The sequence below is a fragment of the Theropithecus gelada genome, chromosome 2 (genome assembly GCF_003255815.1).
Source record: "Theropithecus gelada isolate Dixy chromosome 2, Tgel_1.0, whole genome shotgun sequence".
In the NCBI taxonomy this organism is placed as follows: domain Eukaryota; kingdom Metazoa; phylum Chordata; class Mammalia; order Primates; family Cercopithecidae; genus Theropithecus; species Theropithecus gelada.
In genome coordinates, this window is record NC_037669.1 from 184779702 (window position 1) to 184806726 (window position 27025).

Consider the following 27025-nt stretch of genomic DNA (forward strand, 5'->3'; position numbering starts at 1 on the left):
AGAGAGAGAGAGAGATCTAGACCATCCTGGCCAAAATGGTGAAACCCCGTCTCTACTAAAAATACAAAAATTAGATGGGCGTGGTGTCATGTGCCTGTAGTCCCAGCTACTTGGGAGGCTGAGGCACGAGAATTGCTTGAAGCCGGGAGGCGGAGTTTGCAGTGAGCGAGATTGCGCCACTGCACTCCAGCCTGGCGACAGAGTGAGACTCCGTCTCTACATAAATAAATAAATAAATAAATAAATGCCACTCCACTCCAGCCTGGCGACAGAGTGAGACTCCATCTCAAACAAACAAACAAACAAGAAAGCTTTAATTTTTCTTTATTTTGGAATAGTTTGATAACATTTACATGGGTTATTTCTTTAAAATATGATAGAATTCCCTTGTGAAAGTACCCTCACTTGTTGCCTTTTTTGGAGTGATGGATGTGTTTGCTCTTTAAATTTTTTTGCATTTATTCTATAGTAATTGGACTAATTAGCTTTTATATCAATTCTGTGATTACCTTTGTTAAATTATAGTTTTTTTAAGGAAGTCACCTATTTCAAATTCATTTGCATGACATAAAATAATTTCTCATGATTATTTTCATTTCCTCTGTATTTATGGTTATATTTCACATTATTCTTTAAAGTTTTATGGATTTCTGCTCTATGTATCCATGTTTCTGGCTAGTTTATCAGAGTTTAATTTATTATTTATTAAAAAAACTTTGGCATTTATGTATCGGTTCTACAACATTGTAATTCTTTATTTTTTCTTTAAAATCTTCAATAATGCCTTCTGCTTTTTCTAGGTTTGTTTTGTTGTTTTTCTCATTGTTTGAACTTGACTCTTAATTCCCATATTTTTATTTCTGCTTTTTTATTAATATAAATAAGATATAAATTTTCCTGTAAGACATGCTTATTTGTAGGCCTTAAGTTTTGTTATTAGTGTTTTAAATCTTTTTTTTTTAGTTATTTGACTATGTACAGATTCTTACAATCCCAGACCCATTAGAATATAAGCTTTATAGGGACAGGAACCTTGTCTGTCTATTCATTCTGGGTCTATCATAGTGCCTGTCACATATTTCTTAAGCACTTGCTAATGTGCTTGAGAAATACTTCTGTGTGAATAAATAAATCTCCAGGGAATTATTATGAAATTTGTGGCTGGTTCATTCCTGTAACTCTAGTTTGTCTCTGCCTCATTTGGATATTCTCTCTAGGTATCTACTAAGGTGTAGGAATAGGAACATATTAGACATGCTTCAGATTACTTTTTTAGGTCATGATATTAATAGATTTATTTTAAAAGTCTACATAAGTTTTCTCAAATCAAGTGTACCCGGGTAAAAATGTCTTTCGAAAGATTAGCCTGGCTGGGCACGGTGGCTTACGCCTGTAATCCCAGCACTTTGGGAGGCTGAGGCAGGCGGATCACGTGAGGCCAGGAGTTTAAGACCAGTCTGGCCAACATGGTGAAACCCCATCTCTATTGAAAAAATACAAAAAAAAAATAGCCGGTCATGGTGGCAGGTGCCTGTAATCCCAGCTACTCCGGAGGCTGAGGCAGGAGAATCATTTGAACCCAGGAGCCGGAGGTTGCAGTGAGCCGGAATCGCGCCATTGCACTCCAGCCTGGATGGCAAGAGTGAAACCGTGTCTCAAAAAAACAAAACAAAACAAAACAAAAATAAGATTAGTCCAAGCTATTTCTAGCTACTTGGGAGGTTGAGGCAGGAGGATCACTTGAACCTAGAAGTTTGAGGTTACAGTGTGCTATGATCATGCCACTTCACTCCAGCCGGGGTGACTGACCAAGACCATACTGGAAGAAAAAATAAGAAGAAGAAGAATTGCTCAAGAAAAAATACAGTTTGGTAGAGTTAGAATGCTAGCACTGTTGCAATAGCAGAGCTCACGTGATGCCCAAGATGTTTGTGACCTTGGACACTTTAGGCTAAATTTTGCACAGAAGCCCAAGTCCAGGATAGAAATGATAACGACGGACCTGCTGTGGTGCAGGGAAGGGTGCAGAGCTGGGGGGAAGCCCAAACCCCTATTGATGGCCACTTTTTCTTCTGACCTCTTCCTATGTCTCATTTAAAAACCAGTAGCTTTACTTCAAAAACTCAATTTTCAGATGAGAATGAAAACAAAAATGCAAAGAAGGCAAATGATTCATAAAAGTTGCTGAGTGAATTAGAACTATAATGTGGGACAAACACTCCGCCTTTCTGCCTCTGCAGCTAGTGGTATTTCCAGGTTCCCAGGGAGCCTCCTGTCCCTTGCTCCACTGTGCATTTTTAGATGGACCTGATATTTGGTTACCTCCGTTGGCAGACCCAACAATCCTTGCTAAGGCACAGACTGTATTTGCTGATCCCTGAGGGGAAAGCTGTGATTCAGGCTCTGAAGTCTAAGAATTGCAGACTTAGTTTCTTGTCTCCCGATGAAACTGCTAATCTGGGTGCCAATGGTGTTTCTGCTACATGGACACCTGCCCACACAGCATGATTAGAAATTATAATGATGACGACGATGAGTCTTCCAGGACACCCACGTTCTTTGCAAGATATTTCTGCTAATCGTTTCTACCAGAATCAGTTGGAAAACTTTTTTTTTTTTTAAGTTTTTTTTTTCTCTCTGTATCTAAGTCAACCAAAAATGCTGGCCTAATTCAAGTGTAGATTGAAGGTTTGTCCTCAACGTTAATGGTGTGTTATTATTCATGCAGGGGATCCTAGAATCTTGGGCACATGATGTGATGGAAAGTGTGGTGGGCCAGGTAGATGTGGATTCAGGATTGAGCAGTGGCAAAATTTTCGTTATGGCCTTGGTAAAGGTGACTTCCCATCTCTGTGACTTTGTGTCCCTTTCCGTTAAATGGGTATTCAAATCTTTTGTACCTAATTTATTAGGGCCCTGATAATCAAATGAGCCACTAAGTAAGAAAATGTTTTCTTAACCACACTGTAAATTAAGAGGATTCATATTGAAATCACTTTTCCATTATTGCTATCTTAACCTGCTAAAGTTATATTTAGTGTAGTGCAACTAAGAAGGGTTGTGAGAACTGGGAATGTAGACTGTTGTATTGGGCAGGGTCAGGGCAGATAAAGGACCAAAATAATGCCTGAAATGCTGTATTAACACGCTCTACCTTGAACTGCTGTCTTGAATTGGGGAAAAAAAATGAAGCTCTGAGGGGATAGTACACAGGGAGAAAAGAGAGAATCTCAGGAACTGAAAGTCTCAATGGAGAAGCAAGAGGTGGGAGAAGAATAGGAGGCTAGAGTGAGGGCATGTGATCGTGGAGTACCCATCTGGAGACAAGAGAAGAAAGTAGAAAAATGCCAGCACTGTCTTTGGACCCTGTGTATCTGGAGCGTGGGAGGACAGGCAGACACAAATAGAGAGGCTGTAGGGAAAACAGCATTCTCATAGAAGATCCTTCTCCACAGAAAGCCCTCCAAATGTCCTCTGGGGGAGGTAGAAGCTGGTTTTAAAGCTCCTTAGGGTCAGGAAGATCCTTCTCTTATTTTTCTTTGCATCCTGCAATTTAATTTAGCGTAGTACTTTGCTCACAGCACTTAAAAAATTATTTTAGGCCTTGCTTTTTAATTTTAGGCCCACATACCTGAAAAAATGTTCAGGAGGGATTCTGATAAGAAGGAGCTAAGTTGGGCAATTCCATTTCTTTTTTTGGTTCACTGTTTCCTCATCTGAAAAGTGTTGGGCTCCATGACGTGGTTTCTGTGACACTCAGTACCTTTGTTGAAGAGAAAACATTTTTCTAAAACAAGGATTTCAAAAAAAAAACAAAAAACAAAAAACAAAACAAAACTCGTGAATATGTGGATACTTTTGTGATGGAGTAGAAAGTTTCCTAAAGTCCTCTTCCTTTAGCAGAAGACTTGAGTTTGTAAACTTGGCTCATATAATTTCAGCTTGCCTGTCCACCTTCCTTCCATCTACCTACCCACCTACTTACATATGTACATACTTATATATGGAGAAGATGGTGGAATTTAATTTTTCTTATCTTTCGACTTTGGTTGGCTTGGGGAATCAAGTAAACTGTGTTGAAGAAAAACTGACTTTTGAGGGAAAAAATTGAAAAAAATATGATTCTTTGAAAAGGATGTTTCTCGGATTAGTTTATATAGTTTCACAGACACTTGAGATAAGGATTAGAAAGTTGAGACACTGGACCTCCACAAACCCCTGTGAGTGTGTTGGCTAAGCATCTTTTCTTCTCAGGAACACAGATGGAAACAGACTTTCTTTCAGTAAAACAGGGCCAGTATAGTCTTTGAAATATCCAATGGTGGTTTGGTGGAAGAAGATTCTCTATATAATGCCTGTCCAAATATAAAATAAAAACTTTCAACAATGAGCAATACTGTGGATTTTTCAGTTATCAATTCCTTATTTGGCACAGTTGGTCTTTCTCATCTTATTCATTCATTCATTCATTTATTTCATTTTATTTATTTACTTTTAAAGTACTTGTTTAATTCACCTTTCTTGCTCCCATTGAGCCTTTTAACTAATCAAATGCATTGGAAATGCTATTAATTTGTTCTAACAGTAAGACCCAAGACATCACTTTATATAGTATCTTGTATTGTAGCTCATTGTTGTCAGCTCTTTCTCTGGTGGAGTTTTGATTTAGCTGGAAGCAGTTTAAGGGTGTTCATCCCCCAGTAATGTTTATCTGTTGAAGCTAGTGAGCTAGACTAACAGTACAAAGAGTTCCTGTGTACCCTTCACCCAGCTTTCCCTGATGTTAACATCTTACATAGCCAAAGTATGTTTAAGCAAAGCGATTATCATTGGAGTAACATGATTAATTGAAATGATTGTATCTTTTATTGGCAGTTTTCCAGTTTTTCCAGTAATGCCTTTTGTTTTTTCCTCGATCTAGTTTAGGATACTGCTGTGCATTTAGTCATCTGGTCTTCTTTGTCTCCTCCTGACTGTGGCTATTTCTCAGCCTTTCCCTGTGTTTAGGACCTTGACACTGTTTTAGTGTAATGGTCAGGTATTTTGTAGGATGAATGTCTGGGAATCTGAGTCTGACTGATCCTTTCTCATGATTAGACTGGGTTTTAGATTTCTGGGAAGACCACCACAGAGGTGAAGTATGCTTCTCATTGCTTCATATCACAGAGTACATGATGTTAATGTGAGTTATTACTGGTGATGTTAACTACGATAGTGGCCAGTTTTATTTTATTTTATGTTTTAACAGAATACCAGTTGTCTGGGACTATTCACACTCCAACACCTTTGCAAATTGGTGTTAACTTGACTAGCCACCAATTTGCACTTATTATTATTAACTAGTCCTCAAACTACCAACTTCATGATAATGGAAAGCTGAATCTCCCAAATCACATGGACCTCAAAATTCAATTAGAAAATTCGGTCAGGACCTGAAGAGCATGTTGGGATTTGCTACGGCCTGCCCTGCAGTCTCAGTTCTGAGGTTCCCTCAGTGGTGAGCTCAGTTACAGTGCTGCTTTTGTGTATACTTACCCAGTAAACAATACAGGCATTGGGGCCTGTTTCAGAAACCACATCTCCAGTAGAAAGGAGATCACTTGGAAAAGCAGAAAGGAGTAAGAAATGGAACTTGCCCATCCTTCCAATGAATCCTTTTCCTTTGTAAGTATGGCTTAGTGGATGTCAGCCATTTGCTGTTCAGGACAGGAAAGTGATGGAGAGAGAATTCTTTTTCATTTGACAAGGACATGGAATTTTCTTTATCCATGGACCAAGACTTGAAGGTATAGAGAGGAAAAGGACTTCTCATCTCTTTCTTTCAGTAGCTTCATGCACTAATGCATCGTACTTACTGAATGTTTACCTTCTGTGTGCTCTTCTCAGAGGATGCACAGAGGATTGGGAAGAGGAAGTATTGGTGACTAGATCTAGAAAAAAGAACTTGTTTCAAGCCACAAAAAGTTTGAAGGTAGAATCTCAAGTCCTGTGTGTGATGATGTCAGTAGAAAAAGTATCCCAGTGGCCAGTGTGAGTAAACTGTCATAGTTTTGGTAATAATCCTTGGTCCTGTTTGAGTTTCCTCATCCTCACATATAAGGTGGAGCCATTTCCCCCTCTGGCGTTTGCGATCACAGTGTCCTGCAATCTCTTGGTCTTGAGATAGAAGGTTGAGAGAAACACTTTGTAGTATTGGGAGAACTGGGTCTGCATTTGGGAGTACTTGTATCTCAATCGATATTATAGAACTTGGCTCCTTGTCTGCAATAAATGTTTTGCTCTGTTCTCATCTGGGAGTTGAAAGCTGAGGAGAGGTGGGAGATGTGCTGAGTAATATGGCAGCCACTAACCACATGTGGCTGTTGAGCACTTGGAAGGTGGCTAGTGCCACATGTTGAAAAAATAATATTTTGGATATATTTGTAAAATTTTTTTTTTCAATGATCCTTTTGAAATGTGGCTACTAGAAAATTTTAAATGGCGTATGTGGCTCCTATGATAATTCTATTGGATGGTGCTGGCTTAGAGCCTGGGAAGAACATGGATCAGAGTCAACTGACCTTGTGTTCTCCCCTGAGTTCTAATAATATTGGCATTAAAAGGAGAAGCTTCAACAGCCATAATTTTCATTTTAAAAAGTCTAATTCAGAAGAATTGGCTCATTTTATGTTATTGCTTGGACTGGAGAAAAATCTGACATTTGGTATTTTCATAATTGAGAACATAACTTGCTGACTTAAAAAAAAATCACATTTTGTGCTTGGCCTTAGGTACCAGCCTTTGAGTTCTTTGAAACTAGGGATTGGGTCTTTTTCTCTTTCTACCATCCTTTTCCCCCCAAAACCACACACTAACACATAGAAGATGGTTAACTGGCATTTGTTGAAAACCAAAATAACTTTAAATAGAGAAAACTTTGTGAAGCTACCTTGTATTTATGGTTGGAAGAGTAAAATACCTTTATAAGGCATCCCGTTTTCTTAAGATAGCCAGCAAAAATGAAGAACATTGATCCAAGTGTTTATTTACTTATTGATTTAATTACCATTTTCATCAGGTGTCCCTGTCATCTCAGCTTATGATAAAGAATCTTTTCAAAATGCTTAACCTCACCATTCTCTAGGTAAAGGGAGACAGAAAAAGATGCTGCTTACATATATGAATCCGCACCTTTGCTCAGATATTATGTCTAAGGGCCTAAGGACTGGATAATTCTTATTTTTTCTGTGGCTTGGTCCTTTCCAACATTTAATCTACAGAGGATGTGAGAATAATAATGAAAAGGCAAGTTTAAGCTTGGACTGTAGATACTTTTCACTGGTTGATTTTATTTAATTATGCTTCATTGTGAGCCAGAGCCTCTGTGAACATATGACTTATAGGCCCTCAGGTTTCCATTGTGTCCCTTTCCCTGATTCGTCCTTCTTCACTGCATGCCCTGGTGTTGGGTGAGGGAGCAGGCTTTATGTGATGTCATTTTCTCAGAGCCCTGAGCTGGGAAATTCAAGAGTCTCCATGATTCCTAGGTAGGCGTGGAAGAGACCCTAACTGATCCCTCAGGAACATGTTGGGTTGGTCAGAGGTAACCCTTATAGAATCTATGATGGCTTAGTTGTTCACGCTTCCTAGAAAAGACCTCTTAAAAAAGGCCTTTTGGTTATATACAGCCTGATTTTTAAGTACTATTTGCAGTGTTGATTCTCTGGTAGAGAGAAAGAAAAGTTGTGAGTGCTCTTGGAAGTGTCCAGACAGCTGTAGTGGTGGGAAAAGTATTGGCCTTGGAGTTAGACCTGTGTTTACTTCCTGGCTCTGCTATTTCTAGTTGTATGACTCTATGAAAGTAACTTATCATCTCTGAGCATTAATTTCCTCATCTGTTCAACATAGACAATATCTGCTTCACAAAGTTGTGATATGTTAATGTAAGTGGGATACCTATCTCAGGACCCAATACTTAATCTTTATAAACACTAAATGAATTGGTTTTCTCATGTATGTCTTATGGTTTTGCTGGTGATGGACCAATAGTCATCTTCCCTCTTCACTTTAGAGGTGGGGGAAAAGGGTGTTAGAGTGACTGTGTGGTAAAATCCACTCTAATTCTAGCTGTGAGAAAAACAGCAGTGAAAATGTGGTAAGCAATTGCTTCTAAAAAGCTTGGACTAAAAGTGCTTGATGGATTGGTGCTGGCTTCCCGGTAGACTCATCTCTGTACTGCCCGCATAGCACAATTAATCGTTATTACTAGAGAAGGAACAAATAAAGAAAAGAGAGAGAGCAGACCTAAAAACATCCTTTCATCTTTCTGAAGACAGTCCCCTTTGTCAGATCAGTGGAGCCATACCTGTGAATCACCTTGGGAAAGCACAGTGTGGGTAACTAGAAGGAAGATCTTGTGGCTCATTTTGTACCCACTTCCTGGGCTGGGGAAATATCTAAACTAACCTTTCTTACTTGTCGATATCTACTACCGTTCACCATGCATCTTCACAGATGAGGGCCTCTTTCTCACATCCTCACTCCAAACACATTACCGTGCAGACAGCCACTCATTTTCTGGGGAAAAAACTTTGCAAAGCAATAGCAGAATGAAGTCAAGAGGGTAAACAGAGGGCCATGGAAAAACACTAGAGTTTGAGTGCAGAGACATGAGTCTGAGCATGAGCAGTGAATAGCCCATGAAACACTCAAGTTGCATTCTCCTTATGTGAAAATGAAATAAGTCATGGTTCTTCTGTGTACGGGGCACCTGACCTTGGGTCCTTATTGCTATGCTACTAGAGTCTGTATCAAGATTTGCCAGTTGTGGTCTTGAAGTTTAGTCAGATTAAAAGGGAACTCTGACTTTGAGGGTGAATGCCCCAAGTGGGCATCTTATTCTCCTATGGATTCAGCTTGTTAGGCAGAGTGGAAGCGGAGGTCATAGATTTTAGGGTTTTCCCCTGCGACTGAATCCAGCTGAAGCAGGAATGATTCTGGGTAAGCTATATAATGTCTCTGAGCATCAGTTTGTCATTTTCTTACATAGGAATAGAGTTATTGTCAGATTTGGAGACAGTACATGTTGCAATGTGGTTGACACAGAATAAGTTTTCAATAAATGATTAGTATTGTGGTTGTTGTTTTTATTACCTATAACTACAATAATTTCCCTAGCTTTATTTTATAGGGATAGGTCGTGGCAACATGAAATGTTAGTTGGGAAACTGATTTGCACTAGATGGATAGAAACCATGTATTTCTATCTATATAATGAACAATGTCATTTAAGAAAGCTTAGAGGCAATTCTACCACCACCATCTTCTTTTTTATTTCCAATCATAGATTATTTGCCCTCAAGTCTTGGGTAGTTTCTTTTTGCCACATCTCTTGAATGTTTCTTCTTGACTGTATTCCATCTATTATTACCATAAACCAAACGTTCATCATCTTCTGCTCCACTCTTGGTCCTGTCTCCTGGCTCTCCTAGAGCCTTGGTTCTCAAAGTGTCATTCACAGAGCAGCAGCATCACCTGAAATGCATCATCTCAAGATCTACCAAGACCTCCTGAAGCATGAGACATGTTCACCCCCGTGTTGTAGGGCCTCCATGTAACTCATTTAACTACTTCTCTTGCTCAGAGTACATGCTTGGTCAGTGTGTGTTTGTTGTGCCTCCAGAACATTTCCTGACTCTGATTGCCATCGTTACTTCTTTTGAATCTACCTAAACTCAAGTTACCATCCATTGCCTTGACTATGGCAATAGTCTCTGAAATTGTCTTCTACTTTTATAGTTTTCCCTTGTGGCCTTTTCCACACCACCTGGAGAGATCTTCTAAAGTTGCTGGTTGGATCATATCATACCCCTCCCCTTAAACCGTACAGTGGCTGCTGTGGTATCTGCAGAAGGTCCCTGACTTGTGATGCTTTGACTTACAATTTGTCCACTTTACATTGAGTTTATCTGGATGTATCCAACCCCATAGAAATCAAGGAACATCTGTAGAAATGTTTGAAAGACCCTTTCATGACCTGCAAAGCCCTGTGAGATGGCTCTCTGTTCTCTCATCTTTTCTTTTCTTTCCCTTCCTCCCTTCCTCCCTTCCCTTCCCTTCCCTTCCTCCCTTCCCTTCCCTTCACTTCCCTCCTCTTCCCTTCCCTTCCATTCCCTTCCCTTCTCTTCACTTCCCTCCTCTTCCCTTCCCTTCCCTTCCCTTCCCTTCCCTTCACTTCCCTCCTCTTCCCTTCCCTTCCCTTCCTTTCCCTTCCCTTCCCTCCTTTCCCTTCCCTTCCCTTCCCTTCCCTTCCCTTCCCTTCCCTTCCCTTCCCTCCCCTCCCCTCCCCTCCCCTTCCCTTGTCTTCTCTTCCTCTTTCTTTCTTTCTCTCTTTCTTTCTTTCTTTTTTTTTTTGACAGAGTCTTGCTCTTGTCTCCGAGTCTGGAGTGTGATGGCGCGATCTTGGCTCACTGCAACATCCGCCTTCTGCGTTCAAGCAGTTTACCTGCCTCAGCCTCCCGAGTAGCTGGGATTACAGGCACCTGCCACCATGCTTGGCTAATTTTTGTATTTTTAGTAGAGATAGGTTTTCACCATGTTGGCCAGGCTGGTGTCGAACTCCTGACCTCAGGTGATCTGCCCGCCTCAGCTTCTCAAAGTGCTGGAATTACAGGCATGAGCCACTGCCCCCGCCTCTCTGCTTTTTTCATAGCACTCATCACTTTACACAGTAATCTGTAGACAAACTGACCTTCCTTTATTCCTCTGTTTAAGCCAAGCTTTTTCCACTTGATCTTTCTCTGATTCTGTGCAAAACTGGCTTGGAAGTATCTTTTGAGGCTTAGCTCAAATGTTATAGCCTCACCTAGATCTTCCCTATTCTTTAGTTAAAGTAGCACACATCCCCCCTCCCCATCACTTTTCTCTCATTGTCTTGCTTTATAGTCTACACAGCATGTATGGTTCTCTAAAAGAATGATTACCGTGCTTTTGTTTTCTTTATGTACATTGCAACTGTTTTGGTGAGAAATATTTTAGTAATAATAATAATGGTGAAGATTTGGTGAGTGTTTGCTATAGGCTAGGCACTGTGTATAGTAAATTACATAATTTAATGGATCATTTTATTTGGAGTATTTCATTCTGTTTAACTGATTATATATTTATATTTTTTGTTTTCCTCTTGTTTTAGGATATCAGCTTCTTGACAGCAGGGTCCATGTTTGTTGCATCTATATCTCCACCTGTAGAAGATTCTCTGGTATAGGGATTTTTGAGCAGGAAATGTTTATTCAGGAAATGAATGGATCTTAGAAGATTATCTTTTGGGAATAGATCTACATGAAAAGAAAGAACAAAGAGTCTCTGTCATTCTTTTTCCCAGATATATCCCAGGAGAAAATACCCTCGACTTTTTCTTATCTCTAATCTGAGAAGGAAGCAGTTGTTGGAACCTGATTTTAGGATTGGCTCTTCCTTCTGTATGCAGACACAGAACCTGGGATTCATCTGACTATATGGGGAGAGAGGTTCTTGAGGGGCACCTTGATGATAACGAGTCTTTCTAAAGCTTTAAGTTTGGCGTTTGAGGTGGTTGGAAATACCAGGTCTTCCGACTTTTACGTTCTTTGTGCGCACGCTGGTGATGTGCGTATGTGAACCTTTTATTATTATGGACTCAGCCAGCAGTAACCATGGTGAGTAGACCTATCACACAGCATTTTTCTGAGTCAGTTTAAAATGCTGACAATTAAATATACCGTACTCTTTTAAGCAATCCATCAGTCTCTCTTGTTGTCATGGTGACCGGAGTATATTTAGAAATGTGACAAGTACACTGAGTTCAATTGCACTTTTGCCAAAACATAGTTTTGCAGCTAAAATTGAATTTCCTGATTGAAGATCCAAGTGCTGTTAAGGGGGCATGATCGTTTCTATACATTATTCTAGAAGTATAACTTACGTTATTCTGTTAAATCCACAGTTACGAGTCTTACCAGGTATTGATAGTTAAAGTGGTGGTATTTAAAGTTCATGAAATAAAGTGAAATAAAAGTGACATGATACTTTTTCTATTGAAAGTGAAACTGGGCCTCACTAATGTAACTAGTTTAATGATCAACTTCTTTATATATTTATAAAGACATTGTAAGTATGTGCATGTCTGTTCTTCAGAATTATATTTCTAATTTAAAATAATATATAATGGAGATCCTCCCCTCTTTCCTGCTTGTATTCTATTCTTAGTATTATGAGGGCATTCTTTTTTCATTGGGTCTGACCTCTGTTTGATAAGCATTCTTATTTTTCCTCAATTTCAATTCTTCCGGATTTTAAATGAAGTAAAGAGACACAATGAACGTGACTTTTTGCCCAAACACAGGAAAAATGAAACTCTTCTCTTTATTCAAGAACGTAGGTTAAGTTCTTACTTTCTTATCATCCTCTGTCCTGTCAATATAGTTCTGAGAATGGTGTTGGGTATAAACTCATCTGACTACATAAAGTTTAGGAATTTAGGTAGTGGCTGGGTCTTGATTACAACGCTGATTTCATTCCTGGCCAAAGACTGATTCTTCTGCTCTTGAGGTGAGAAAAGCCAGTACTCCTGGATACTTTCACTATTTTTATCTCACTGAATGAGTCTGCAACTGGGATAGATTATGAGCCCCTAATAATATACGGTTAGACTACCATTATCTCTTTCATGAACATTGCCAACAGTGTTTTTTTGGTAAGAGACATCTCAGTTATAATAACAGTTTGTAGGATTTATGGAGTGTTTACTATATGCTAGGCACTGTGTATAGTAAGCTCCTTAAGGGATCGTTATATTGGATGTACACAATAATCGTATGAGGTAGTTCCCATTTTATTCTTATTTCACGTTAAAGAAACAGGTTTGGGGAGATACTGCCTTTTGAGGAAGCATATAATTTGAGTAGTAGTGGAATCTGAATTCTGATCCAGGTGCCCTAATAACCACTGCCTGTTCCATGGAAGGCACACAGTGAGTATTTTTTTTCACCGACCAGTGGCCTCTTGTATGAAACGTCATACAGATGTTTCGGTGTTTCCAGAGGCTCTTGAAAGTAGCAGTTATATAAAGATAGACAGGTAGCAGCATCTAAAAGTAGAGATGAGCTACTCTTTATCTTTCCTAATGGTTTAGAGCCAAAGGAGATTAGTGCTAGGGAGAGAGGGAGCGTAAGTCCTGTGTAGTTCAGTGGTTTTATCTCTGAACTCCTTTACGCTCTTAAAAATGAGTTTTTGTTTGTGTGCATTATATGTAATGATATTTACCATATTCAAAAAAGTGAGAAATGAAACTAGAATTTTAATGAAAAATATTTGTATAAAAATAAATATATTTGTGAAAAAATAGTAACAAAAGTGGGAGCTGGATTCTGCATTTAATTTGTTGTGAAATTTTGTTTTGATTGATGTTTATGAAGAAAATTCAGCCTCTCACAGCTATGTCGTTGAAAAGGGAAGGATAAAAAGTGATTGTGGATTTTCTTCTGTGATACTATACCAAAAACTTGACCGTTTTGACATTACCTAAAGTTAGTAGTTTCTTATAGGTTAGTTTCAATGTGGAATCTGAAATCACATTAATAAACTTTTTATGCCCTACTGTATTAAAATCCATTGGTCGAATTTTCCCACTTTGATTGAGTCTCCTCCTATGATTTTGTAAAATCATGCATTGGTCATTTAGAAAGTCATTGGTCATTCACTTACTTATTCAGTTCTTGCAAACACTGATACATTTCATTCTATAATATAAAAAGTCATCTTCCTTAATATCACTGCTCCTTCATCAAAAAAGTATTTGAAATATTAGAAAGGTGTCAAGTGCACAGTAGTAGATGTAAGGTTTTCACAATTCTGATTTTCACTTGAAAACATGAATTTTATTTTTGGCTACAAATACTGTTACTTGTTTTCCTTGAAATGATAAGCTCTCTTGCTTTATTTTTGAGAAAATCTCTGGCAAAACCCATATTTAAAGAACCATAGTTTGTCAGTCATTGTTTCAAATAAAAAATGATGTTCCATGAAAAAAGTGATGAGTTAGCAGCTGCCAATTTAAACAGTTACCCAAAGTGCCTTTCTTAGAGACAATCATTGTAGTTTGGTCTTCAGCAGGTGTTTCATGGGTACTTCCCAAAGGTCACACAGAATGTAAAAAAGATGTGTACTCTAGAATATTAAAAATATGTCTACTTTTTGATTATGCTAACATTTTATGTGATCTGGTTTCTTTAGTAAAAACTAGTCAGACAGTACTCAAGGACTGAGATTTAATAAGATTGATACTTTTCAATGCATTAAAGAGAGTCCTAAGTGAAACTGGCTCCCTATCCCGCTTATTGTTTGTGTCTTGCAGTGAAATCACTGGATTCACTTTAAGACTCCAACCATTTTTTTTACCCACTGCTATGTTTGTACCATTAGTGTAAATTTCAACACAGTGAAAACAGCTTCTTATACTTAGTATGATTATGAAAATAATTTTGAACTTGTGGAGTCTTGAAAGGTCTAGGGGACTCCTACACATGTGTGGGTCACACATTAACAGCCACTGATTGAGTCCAGTCCCTTCATTTTACAGGAGAAGAGAGTGGTGGAAAGATGTGCCTAAGATGGCAGCACAAGTTAGTGGCAGAGCTGGGACAAGAACCTAGTTGTTACTTAACCCTTCTTTCTTTTCTTTTGATTTCCTGCTCCAGTTTCAGGAATTTCAAGGTAACTCAAGGAATTCCAAACTTTTTTGTCAGAGATGGTGATGACAAATATGTATAGTTTGTATATCTCTTATCTGAAATGCTTGGGATCAAAAGTGTTTCAGATATCAGATTTTTCCTGGTTTTGGAATATTTTCATTAAACTCACTGATTAACATTCGTAATCAAAAAATGCAAAACCCAAAATGTTGCAGTGAGCTTTCAGCATCCTATCTGTGCTTAAAAACTTTTGGATTTTGGAGCATTTTGAATTTCAGATTTTGGGTTAGGGATACAAAACCTGTATAATTATTGAACTTTTTGGGAATAATTCCATTTAAAAAAAAATGTTAAACCTTTTGCATGTTTTCCCTACTCTCCACTCACCACTACTATCTCTTCTGCTTTTCAGTGGTAACCACTCATGCCTTTTCAAACAAAACGTATGTTGTATTTGCCAAGACATAGGGGAAGGGAAGTTAAAGGGGCAGTTGACTGTTCATTTTCTGAATAAGATAGAATTCTAGCTTTGTGGGGAAGGAAGAATCAGTGAGTTTTAGTTGAAGGACCCATGCCATTCTTTGCCTAAATTAAAGTAGTTAAAAGTCACAGAAAATAAAATTGTGCGACCTTTATATCACTGTAACTCATATTACTGGACAAACTGCGCCCTTGGCCCCCCAATTATTCTCTATTAAAGTTTCTTGCTCTCCCTCCCCATCTTCTCTTTCTTTCTCCCTGTCTCCTCCTGTTTCCTTCGGGGAAGAGGTTTGCCCAATAAAACTTGCTCTTAACTTTGCTTTTGGTTATGTTGATATTTTATGTGATTTGTTTTCTTCACTAAACAGTAGTCAGTCTATGAGACTGTATTGAAGAATGCTGAGAAGGTCAATAGAAGTGGACTTAGATACTACATGTTCTTTTTAATATCTCTCTTATAGAGTAGCTTTTTGGGGAGATAATGTTTGCGGACAATGCTGTGTGTGAACATATATAAGTAAATCTGATAAGCTGTGGAAGGAGGCTTGCAAACTTTCAAACGTATTGTGCTTTCATTTTCAAATTAGTTGGATGTTCTTTTGCAAGATCTTGTTTTTTCCTAGTTCTCATCCACCATTCAGTTGCCTTCCCCCACCTATGAGCTTTTTGAGTCAAACTTTGTTAATTAGCTTTTTTTCCTGATTCTGTTTTCATGTCTTTCTTTCTTACCCCAAAGTCTGATTTGATTAGACCTCAGGTTGCCCTTGTGAATGAGCTCTTCCTCAATCCTAGGCCTGGTGCCTCATGCTTATAATCCATGCTTATTTACCATAAGCAACATGGTAAAACCTTGTCTCTACAAAAAACACAAAAATTAGCTGGGCACGGTGGCCCATGCCTGTAGTCCCAGCTACTCAGGAGGCTGAGGTGGGAATATTGCCTGAGCTGGAGAGGCAGAGATTGCAGTGAGCTGAGATCGTGCTATTGCATTACAGCCTGGGCAACAGAGGGAGATACTATCTCAAAATAAGTAAGTAAGTAAGTAAATAAATAAACAAATAAGAATCCTAGGCTTTGGTGACTTACTCTTTTTAATTTTTTTTTTCCCCACAAAACTGATGTGTTTTGCCCTTACTTTCACCAGAAAACCATTTAGTCTTCTTATCCTTTCTTCCTTAGACTTCTATATATGTTTTTTTCTAGACATTTATATTAGGCTCACAATTTGCCTAGTGATAGCTAATTGACCTCTTCAAAATGTCTGTTTTCTGTCTCCTTGTTTCAGCTTCTTGAGGTTGGTGCTATCTCACGCTTGGTGTATCATAGGAGCCCCATGGATGTGTTGAATAGATTTTGCTCAAGGGTGTCTTTTTTAGAGAGTGTTCTTCGCATTTTTATCTGGCGATCGGAGCTTTTGTGTATCTCCCACTATTGGGCTGCTAAATCTCTAAAACTCAGCATTGCAATGTCCATCTTTTAATGCAGACTCCCTGCCACTGCCAGGACATCACGTGTCTTCTCTGACAGATGGCTATGTAGCCTCCACTTGAACTTTTGCAGCTCTTTGCAAGGCAATTTGTTCTACTGCTGGACAGCTTCATGTTTAATGTTCTTCCTTGTATTACACAAAAACTGGATTTCCCATTGTTTTAATCCCCGTATTTCTAGCATTGCATAATTTGAAAAAGTATAATATTGCTTACACATGACGTGTCCCCAGATACTCAAAGATAGCTTTGATTCCCCCATCTGCCTCCTTTCCTCCTTCAGACCTTCTCTTGCTACCTACATCCCATAGAAGGCTTTGGATGCGCATCCTCTTGGTGCTTTCCCCATTTCTACATCACTTTCTAGATTTTGGTCCTGACATCCAACTCTAAGCGACTCCCTCAATGCCACATTATTTCTCTGATGGTACTAGGAGTAGTATGAGTAAATGGTATGTGTGTGGGTCCAAAAGCTGAGATATGAATTCCGGTGCTTATTAGATGTGTGAACTTGATTAGGTTACTTAATCTTTCTAAACCTCGGTTTCCCAAGATGCAAAATGAATATACTAAATTCCAAGGCTATTTTTTTTTTTTTTTTGAGACGGAGTCTCGCTCTGTTGCCCAGGCTGGAGTGCAGTGGCCAGATCTCAGCTCACTGAAAGCTCCGCCTCCCAGGTTTATGCCATTCTCCTGCCTCAGCCTCCCGAGTAGCTGGGACTACAGGTGCCTGCCACCTCACCCGGCTAATTTTTTGTATTTTTAGTAGAGATGGGGTTTCACCATGTTAGCCAGGATGGTCTCGATCTCCTGACCTCGTGATCCGCCCATCTCGGCCTCCCAAAGTGCTGGGTCCAATACTATTTTTAAAGATTAAATATATAAAAATGCTTAGCTTAGTTACTAAAATATATTATTTTTAGCTTGATCGATTATTTTGTCTTTTATCTATCCAACAACTCCTTTTCTTTTTCACACACGTGCACTTGGTTTTAAAAATTATTTCAAGAGTTCTTCCCTCATCTTTTCCTTCTCTCTTGAAATTTTATAATGTGTATACTTTTATAAAAGTTACTATCATATTTAGATTTATTTCCTTTTAAAATTTTATATCTAGAATTTAACATGATTTTCTTGACAACTATGTTTTCTTCTATGTGAATTTTCTTAGCTGCTGCCTACATTTCTACTCATGTGTTCAGCCTCTGTTAATCTTCCGGTGAAAATTATGTCTTCATCCTGCCAATGGGTTAATGATGACTGGCTCATTGCACGTCACTCAACTCCTCGCTAAATGCTTCACTTAATCACTCAATAACTTTAAAATCATTTAGTTGTTCAATGCATTTTAAAGAATTAAATGTTCAATTAATTTCAATTTCACATTTACTAATCCCATCTTACATGACATGCATTAAACTAGGTGTGTGTTATAGTAGTTGCATAGAACATTTTGTTCATTTACTCATTCATTCACTCATTGAATGTTCTTTTGAGCACATACTAAAGACTAGATGCTAGATAGACTTGGGGTTAGGATTCAAGAAGCTGTGTTAGACAAAGGGCCTCTAGTCAAGATGCATGATCTGCTAAAAGTGATAAAACAATATGGTAATTTTAGTGATCCAGATATAAAACTAGGCATTATGGTAGTTTTAGGAAAGGCTGCTTCATCAAACCTTTTTGCAACAAGAAGCTTCTTATCAAAGAGACACTAAATGTTGAGTAGGGCCTCAGACTCTGCTAGAAAGGTAAGACCCATATTAGGACTTAGTTATGTTTGATTATAAGGCCATTTTGTGAGAATCAACCTCCAGGCTCCATGTGTTATCTTTGGCTCCCCACCCACTTCACCCCCACCCTCCCACCCCAGTTGCATGCATGCCATGTTTTTCCTTCTTCTTTTCAATAAGGAAGCCTCAGAATCAACCGAATAACATAAAGATAGGTGTGGTGACATTATAGGCTCACTTTTGGGATGTCGTCATTACATTAACTTTTCTATATTTCCAAGTAAGAATAACAATGTAAGTACATAACAATAATCTCATGATAGTCGAACATATTGCAAAATATTTCTCTATTCATCATTTCCTTTACTTCTTGTAGAAAAGCTTAGTGCTTGTAGGTTTCCTTAAATGAATGTCTTAAGTGCTGTGTCTGATCTGATAGATATTAGCACCACAATTGGCACTGAGTAATTATATTTGGAGAATTTGGAAATAATTTTTTCTCTATGTGTTGTCTGATTTTATTTATATCACAAGTCCGGGTCTGCCCATAACTAGATGTCCAGGAATGAGTTCCTTTACTACTCTGTGCCTTAGCTTTGTCACTTGTCAAATGAGAATATACTAGTAACGGTATCAATTTTGCCTCACTGAGCTGCAGTGAAGAATAAAATCATTTATCTCCGTGAAGGGACAATGCATACGGATGGTAACAATTATAAATATTAAACTAAGCTTTTGAGTGACCAGATTGGCTACTTCTGTTGCAGTGAGTTCTGCTTAATTAATTCTTACCTATTGCCCCAAACTTTCTGAGTAGCTTCACGTTTTTTTCCTCTCTACCCTAAAGTGCCTGCTTGCAAGCACTATACGCTCAATGAGCATTTGTTGAATGAATTTTTTAAAAGCACTTGCCTTTTTTGCTTTTATTATTATTTTAAATTAACACATAATTATACATATTTACGGGGTACAGTGTGATATTTTGATATATGTATATAATGTATAATGATCAAATGAAGATATTTAGCTTATTCATTGCCTCAAACACGTATTATTTCTTTGTGTTTGGAACATTCAAAAGCTACCTCTTCTAGCTACCTGAGAATATACAATAAATTGTTGGTAATTATAGTCATTCTATAGTGCTGTAGAACACTAGAACTGACTCCTCCTTTGTACTTTTGTATCCATTTACCAACCTTTGACTATCCTTCCCCTCTTGCTACTTTTCTCCACTTCTGGTGATCAGTATTTTACTCTCTATGCGATCAATTTCTTTTAGCTTCCACATATGAGAAAGGACATGTGACATATAACTTTCTGTTCCTGGCTTATTTCACTTAACATAATGTTCTCCAAGCTTATCCACGTTACTGTGAATGACGAGATTTCATTCATTTTTTTATGGCTGAGTAGTATTACATTGTAAATATATAACACATTTTCTTTGCCCGTTTATCTGTTGATGGATACTTACGTTGATTCCTTATCTTGGCTGTTATAATTAGTGCTGCAATAAACATAGGAAGGCAGATATCTTTTTGAAATATTTATTTATTTTTTTTCATTTGGATATATGCCCAGTTGTGGGATTGCTGGATCTTATGATATTTCTTTTTTTCTTTCTTTCTTTCTTTTTTTTTTTTCTTGAGACGGAGTTTCGCTGTGTCACCAGGCTGGAGTGCAGTGGCGTGATCTTGGCTCACTGCAACCTCCGCCTCCTGGGTTCAAGCGATTCTCCTGCCTCAGCCTCCTGAGTAGCTAGGATTACAGATGCATACCACCATGCCCAGCTAATTTTTGTATTTTTAGTAGAGACGGGGTTTCATCATATTGGCCAGGATGGTCTCCTTCTCTTGACCTCGTGATCCACCCACCTTGGCCTCCCAAAGTGCTGGGACTACAGGTGTGAACCACCATGCCCGGCCGATATTTCTAATTTTAGTGTTTTGAAGAACTTTTATAATGACTGCACTAACTTACATTCCCACCAACAGTGTATGAGTTCTCTTTTCTTTGCATCTTTGCCAGTGTTTCTTATTTTTTTTTTTTTTTGTCTCTGATAATAGCTATTCTAACTTGGGTTAGATGATATCTCATGGTGGCTCCATTTTCTGTATATGGATGTCCAGTTTTCCCAGCCCCATTTATTAAAGAGATTGTTCTGGTTTCCTTTGTTGAAAATCAGTTGGCTGTAAATATGTGGATTTATTTTTGGGTTCTCTGTTCTGTCCCATTGGTGAATATGCCTGTTCAAGAACTATCTTGAATAAAAGATGTAAACGTTAGCATCTTTCTCTTGTTCCAGAGCTTAAAAGAAACCTTTCAATTTGAAGGTGTCCAGTATGTTGATGACTGTGGGTTTATCATGCGAAGTGTTCATTATGCTGAAGTAAGGTATGCTTCTTTTATACCTGACTTGAGATATTGTATCATGAAGGAATGTTGAACTTTATGAAATGCTTTTTCTGCATCTAATGAGATGATTATGGTTTTTGTACTTTGTTTTGTTGAGGTAATATATCACATTTATTGATTTACCTATGTTGAACTATCCTTGTATCCCTAGGATAAATCCCACTTGATCATGGTAAATGCTCCTTTAAGTGTATGGCTGGATGCAGTTTGTTAGTATTTTGTTGAGGATTTTTGCATCTATGTGCATCAGAGTTCCTGGCCTATAATTTTCTTTTTACATGTTTGCCCTTGTCTGGTTTTGGTATCAGGGTAAGAATTCATTCATGAAATTCTTTATCTTTGAGATTTATTCTTTTTTATTATTTCTATCTTTGTTGAATTTCTTCTTCATATTGTGAATTGTTTTCCTGATTTAGTGAAATTGTCTATCTGTATTTTCTTGTATCTCATTGAGTTTCCTTAAGATCATTATTTTGAATTCCTTTTCTGGCATTTTATTGATTGTTTTTATTGGAGTCTGAAACTAAAGAGCTACATTCCTTTGGTGGTGTCATATTTTATTGCCTTTTCATGTTTCTTGTGTCCGTGAGTTGATGTCTGTGCATCCGGTGGAAAAATTACCTCTCTATACAAACTTTCTAGCGTGGTTTTCATAAAAAAATACTTTCGCTTGCAATTAGCGTTGGTTTTACAGTTGGGAGGGGTGTGATGACTTTGTTTCTGAATAGATGCAGTGATATGGTCTTCATGCAGCTTCTAAAGCTGTGTTCAACGTCAGCAATAACTGGGGGCACCTCAGTAGCTTAAGTTGTAGAAATTTGTGGCAGTGATGGTGGTGGCATGGATTATTAATGTCCTCAGTGTCAAGGGCTTTTGAGATTCTCCAATTCTTTTTTTTTTTTTTTTCATAATGGGGAGATTTAGCCAAGGGGAATGCTCTTCATGTCAGATATGACATGACCAACAAGCATGTGCAGTGGTGCTAAGTTCTAGGTGCAGGTGCTTGAAGTGTTTGTGGGACCAGAGTCTTATGCCCAGGATCTTGCCAACCTATTGTGACACCTGGGTCTTGGGTTACAGGTTCGCTGTCTGTGCTAGGGTTGGATGTAGGCTTCCCACAGAGCCAGGATTTGTGACTCTGAGACACTACTCTACAAGCTCAGTCCCAGCTGTGAGTGGCTTAACTACAGGAAAGAAGGAGTGCAGGGAAGTTTGGACCCAGAGAGCAGGATATGCTCTGATTTTGTAACATGAACCAGTAGGGCTCAGTGGCAACTTGGATCCCAGGGGATGAGGCACCATGTAGTAGTGATTCTTGACCTTTGGATGTTGGGACTCAGCAGTACCTTAGACTCTGTAAGACCACATGCAGCAACAGTACCCCAGAATGGCAACATACAACTGTTACTTGTGCCCTGAGTGGGGGCAGGGTACAGCATAGTGATGGCTGTACTCCACAGGGAGAGAGGTGTCTTAGCAGCTCTGACTCTAAGCAGGTAGACCAGCTCCAGGAAAACAGCGTATTAGAGTTGTTTGCCCTGTAGGGTGGAGTGTCTCAGATCAGCCCAGCCACTACTCTGTTTTCTTAGGATGTCGGTTATCACATCAGCTCAGCCTTGGGATGTACAGCTGCTCAGCTGAGCAATGGCACCAATTCACCAGGGGGCAATGTGCCACTTCAGCTCAGGCCTGGGGGACATGACTTTTCTAGGCAGCCCAGGTACAGTACCATTTCCCTGGGATGAAAGGTGCTACTTCAGATTAAGTACTGGGGTGTGTGACTGCTCTGAGTGGCCAATGTACTGTTTTCCCAGGAGGCAGGGTACTGCTTCAGCATTGGCCTGAGGGGCAGGGTGAAAGGTAGATGAAGTGACTCTACCTTCACATGGGCCCATGGGGAAGAGCGGAACAGTTGCTGGCAGCTCAGCTTGGGGATGTTGGGCCACTGGGTTGGGGTTGGTTCAACAGTGACTTAGCCTCAGTAATGAAAGAGTGTCATAGCTACGCACTCCCAGAGCAAGACACACTCCAGCCAAAGTTCCAGTTCCAAGATGGCATAGTGTAGTAGCTGCACAGGCCACAGACGGCAGGGCACATTGGTTGCTCTTTTTCTTGGGGGAGCACGGCTGTGTGGACTTCAGGCAGGTCCCTCAGCTGGGACTTAGCTCCTGTGAGGACTACATGAGACTTCATGGGTGAGGTCTGTAGCTGTTCAAGGTGTGGATAGGGCTTGCTGGGATCCTCTTGCTTACCATTCTACCCCAGAGAGAAGCTCCTCCCTGTTCCCAGCGGATCCCAAGTGGGTGATGGGTGGTAAAGACCAGGTGTTTTGTTTCTATTCTCTATGTGGTTATTCTGAGTTTCTTGCTCTCCGGGGCTTCTATTACTTCTCTGATGCAGTCTGGTACTCTGTCTTAGTTATTATTTTTTCTTCTTTTGTTTTTAGTTTTTTTGTTTGTTTGTTTTTTTCTGTATAGTGATGGGGTTTCCCTATGTTGCCCAGGCTGCTGTCGAACTCCAGAGCTCAAAACCAAACAAAACAAAAAAAACTCATCTTGGCCTCCCAGAGTGCTGGGACTACAGGCACGAACCATCACACCTGGCCCAGTTATTTTTGTTAAAGTTTAGTTGTTGATTGTTGTTGTGGTTGTCTTTGTGAAGGAGACGAGAGCTAGGGGCTTCTGGTTGGCCATGCTACTGATGCCACTTTTAAAGTCCTTATCTTTAAAAGTCCAGTGCTGGAGGTTTGTAAGCTACTTATATTTCTGCTCGAAATTCCTAAAGTCTCTCATTTTATTTCTAGATTATATATTCCATTGATAGAGCCCTTATAAATATAACATTAAGAAGTTGAGCATTACCTTTAGGCCAAAGCAATTTACTTTTAAAAAATCTGATTAATTTCAACACAATCAACCAGATGTCAGAAGATTTCAGTGCCTCTGATAGATGCTGACAGGTGAGGAAATTAAAATCAGAGAGGGAAGCAATTAAATCCTGGCAAACATTACTTTAATGAGACAACCAAATCATAAGCTATGGAATATCTTGTATTCTTGATAAGGATCTTAGGGTGGCATGAGAGTACACTTTAAATTGTATGTGGTATTTGATAATTGGAATGCAGGGCCATATTTGTCATCTAATTCCTTCAGCCTGATTTAACATTTCATTTGCTTCTGGGGACAGACTTCTATGTTTAAAACATTGTTTTATTTTAATAAATGTTAGTATAAGTAATCCTTTTCCTGCTATACCTCTGTTGCCACATGAAACTTATGAAAATGACCAAATTATTATTGGCCTTTTCACAGTGGTTTTGGAATAACCATAGTCAAGAACTGTGAAAAGAGAAACACAGAATGTGTATTTTATGCAACTTCTAATCAAAAGATTTGATAATTACACACTAAAACCAGAACCGAGTTCCTCAATCCCCATTTTATTATTCTTTTCAATATGATGCTCCCTATTCAGAATGAATATTTGAGACACCAGAGCTAAAGAGGTGCCACTTTATTGACTTAGTGGGAGTTTTTATAAGATACTGTCATATTGTTTATTTGTACTAAAGCACTTACAAAAATATCAAGTATCTTGAGTTAGCTTTATACTGGTTCCATACCACGTAGAATTTTTGTTCATAATACTGAAATAATCATCTTAGGGATGGTTACATTTTGTTGTGGGGTGTGGTGGTAAATTCAAAGGACACCATGGTTTGTGAAAAACCCATTGCAACTGATCTCTGCACTTTTCATTTCCCATGTCATTCCGTTTTCTTCTGCTTTTTCCTTACCCCCTGTCGTTTTTCTTGCTTCTCTCTCTTTATTATCTTACCTTCATTTACTCCATCCTGTTTTTCTCCAAAATACAGTTGCTTCTGAAAAATTGCTTCTGAGGGTGAGCATAGTTTTGAGAGGAGAGAGGACGAATGGTTTGACAGAGGATGCAGACATGTCAGGTTCTGGGTCAGCAGTTAGTTATAAAATACACAGAGGCAGCCAAGGATAACTGGCTTCATTACCGAAAGGCTAGAGTGGGATTTGTCATTTGTCCCAGATGTCTGTATGGAATTATGGAAGACTCCCTTGCATTATGAAATACTCAGGCAGGAGCTACTCAGGACACATGCCACTCAATCCACGTGAAGAGGGCTGGTGAACTTCTTAGCTAGAACGACTTCAGCTTTCCTGTTGCTTAAAATGAGACTTACTGGTGAAGGATTTGTATTAGTCCATTCTCACGCTGCTATAAAGAACTGCCAGAGACCACATAATTTATAAAGAAAGAAGTTTAATTGACTCACAGTTCCACATTGCTGGGGAGGCCTCAGGAAACTTATAATCATGGCGAAAGGTAAAGGAGGAACAGGCACCTTCTTCACAGGGTGGCAAGAAAGAGTGAGTGCAAGCAGGAGAAATGCCAGATGCTTATAAATCTATCAGATCTCGTGAGACTCACTCACTATCATGAGAACAGCATGGGGGAAATTGCCCCCATGATCGGATTACTTCCACCTGGTATCACCCTTGACTCATGGGGACTACAATTCAAGATGACATTTTCGGTGTGGGCACAGTCAAACTGTATCAGACTCTTCACAAAACCTCACTGGTACAGACTTGCATATATGACTGTGCTTCAACACTTTGCCCAGGGATGTTGCATCTTGAAACTTTCCTGGTGAGATCTGAGAAAGTGTTTATGGTAACACTGCATCGAACACTCCTTTTGCCTTAGCTTAGTAATGTGTCACCTTCTGGTTAGACCACAGATGTGAAGTCTACTCTTTCTCCTTACACTTGCTAGTAAAGCAGAACTTAGAACTAAGTGTGCTTTAGTGCTTTGACAATGGAATTTTCTGTGCTATGCACTCAGTTTCCCTTTCCTGAAGTTATTTAGTTACCCTCTTCAAATAGCACACTACCAATTGGGAGGCTACACCATGTAGTAGAAGGGTGCTTACTGATTTTGGTATCAAGGTACAGTGTTACATTTTTATCTGCTCCATGTTAACCATGTGATCTTTGAAGTTTGGTTTCTGTATTTGTAAAATTTGGGTAATACGGTCTCACTGGAGTTATAAAGGGGATGGTTTAAGACATAATGGTCATTGTGATTTTTCAAGCTATAAAATAAAGCATGATGTTAAAAGACGAATCATGTTTTCAGTTGGTGGCAGATGACAAGTTTCTTGCAGGGCATCTGATCAATCATGCTTTTTTTGTTTGTTTGTTTGTTTTGTTTTGTTTTGTTTTGTTTTTTTGAAGCTTTTATTTTAAGTTCAGGGATATAGTTGTAGGATCCATGTTCTTTTCTCAACCTGATTTGAGTCCTTTATGTAAACGGGACATTTTATCAAAACTTCCTAGAAGTCTTATATTTCTCAATAAATCTATCCATTCTATTAGAACAAATTTGCTTTGTTCTTAGAGTCCACTGGAAACTCCAACTCTCTGAACCTAGGGCATGATTATAGGCACAAAGCTGAAAATGCTGTGTGATTCATCAGCAGGTCTTTCAACTAAAGCAGTATCTGTTTTGCTTTTTAGGGGTCAAGGAAACATTTGATGTTAAAATCTTAAAAGTTTTTGGGCTGTCTCTTATTAGATGAGGTCATGTGAGAGTGACATAGATTAATATTGCAGTATTTTAAAATTAGGAGACATAAGTCAAAGAAATATTCCAGCCAGAGATATTCTCTTGCCTCACGTGCTTATAATGTTATCTTTTGATGATATAAATGTGGATTTATGGGAAGAAATGTTATCGCTGTTCTCTATAACCATATGTATGGAATAATGGAGAGAAATCTGATTTAAAAAGTTTAACTAAGGGCAGCTTTGGCTATGGAGTATATATCATAAATCTTCATGTACATATGAAGAAATTGACACTCATGGAGTTTAAATAACTTGCCTAAGGCCACTGGTAAAAGGAAATCTGACTGGCTCGAAATGCTATGTACTTTTCCCATTTCCTCATTTCAATCAAATAGCTGGTTTTATTTTATTTTCTCTCTCCACCAAACCTTGTGAATTAAGACAATGCGTTATTGTTTGTCCTTGTCTTCCCCCAGCCTAATAGCCTAGGAAAAACTAAAGTAGAAAGGAAGGATTACTGGACCAGCAGGCACAGCCTTTGGCTCCAAACTCATGCCTTGCCAGATACTAAACTGTATAATCTTGGGCGAATT

General features: G+C 38.8%; 1 protein-coding gene across 1 annotated transcript in view; it reads left to right on the plus strand.

Annotated features, from left to right (window-relative positions):
• The window catches only part of LPP (LIM domain containing preferred translocation partner in lipoma), a 724515-nt gene that overhangs the window by 163615 nt on the left and 533875 nt on the right, over nucleotides 1–27025 (plus strand). The gene's annotated exons all lie outside the window — the stretch shown is intronic.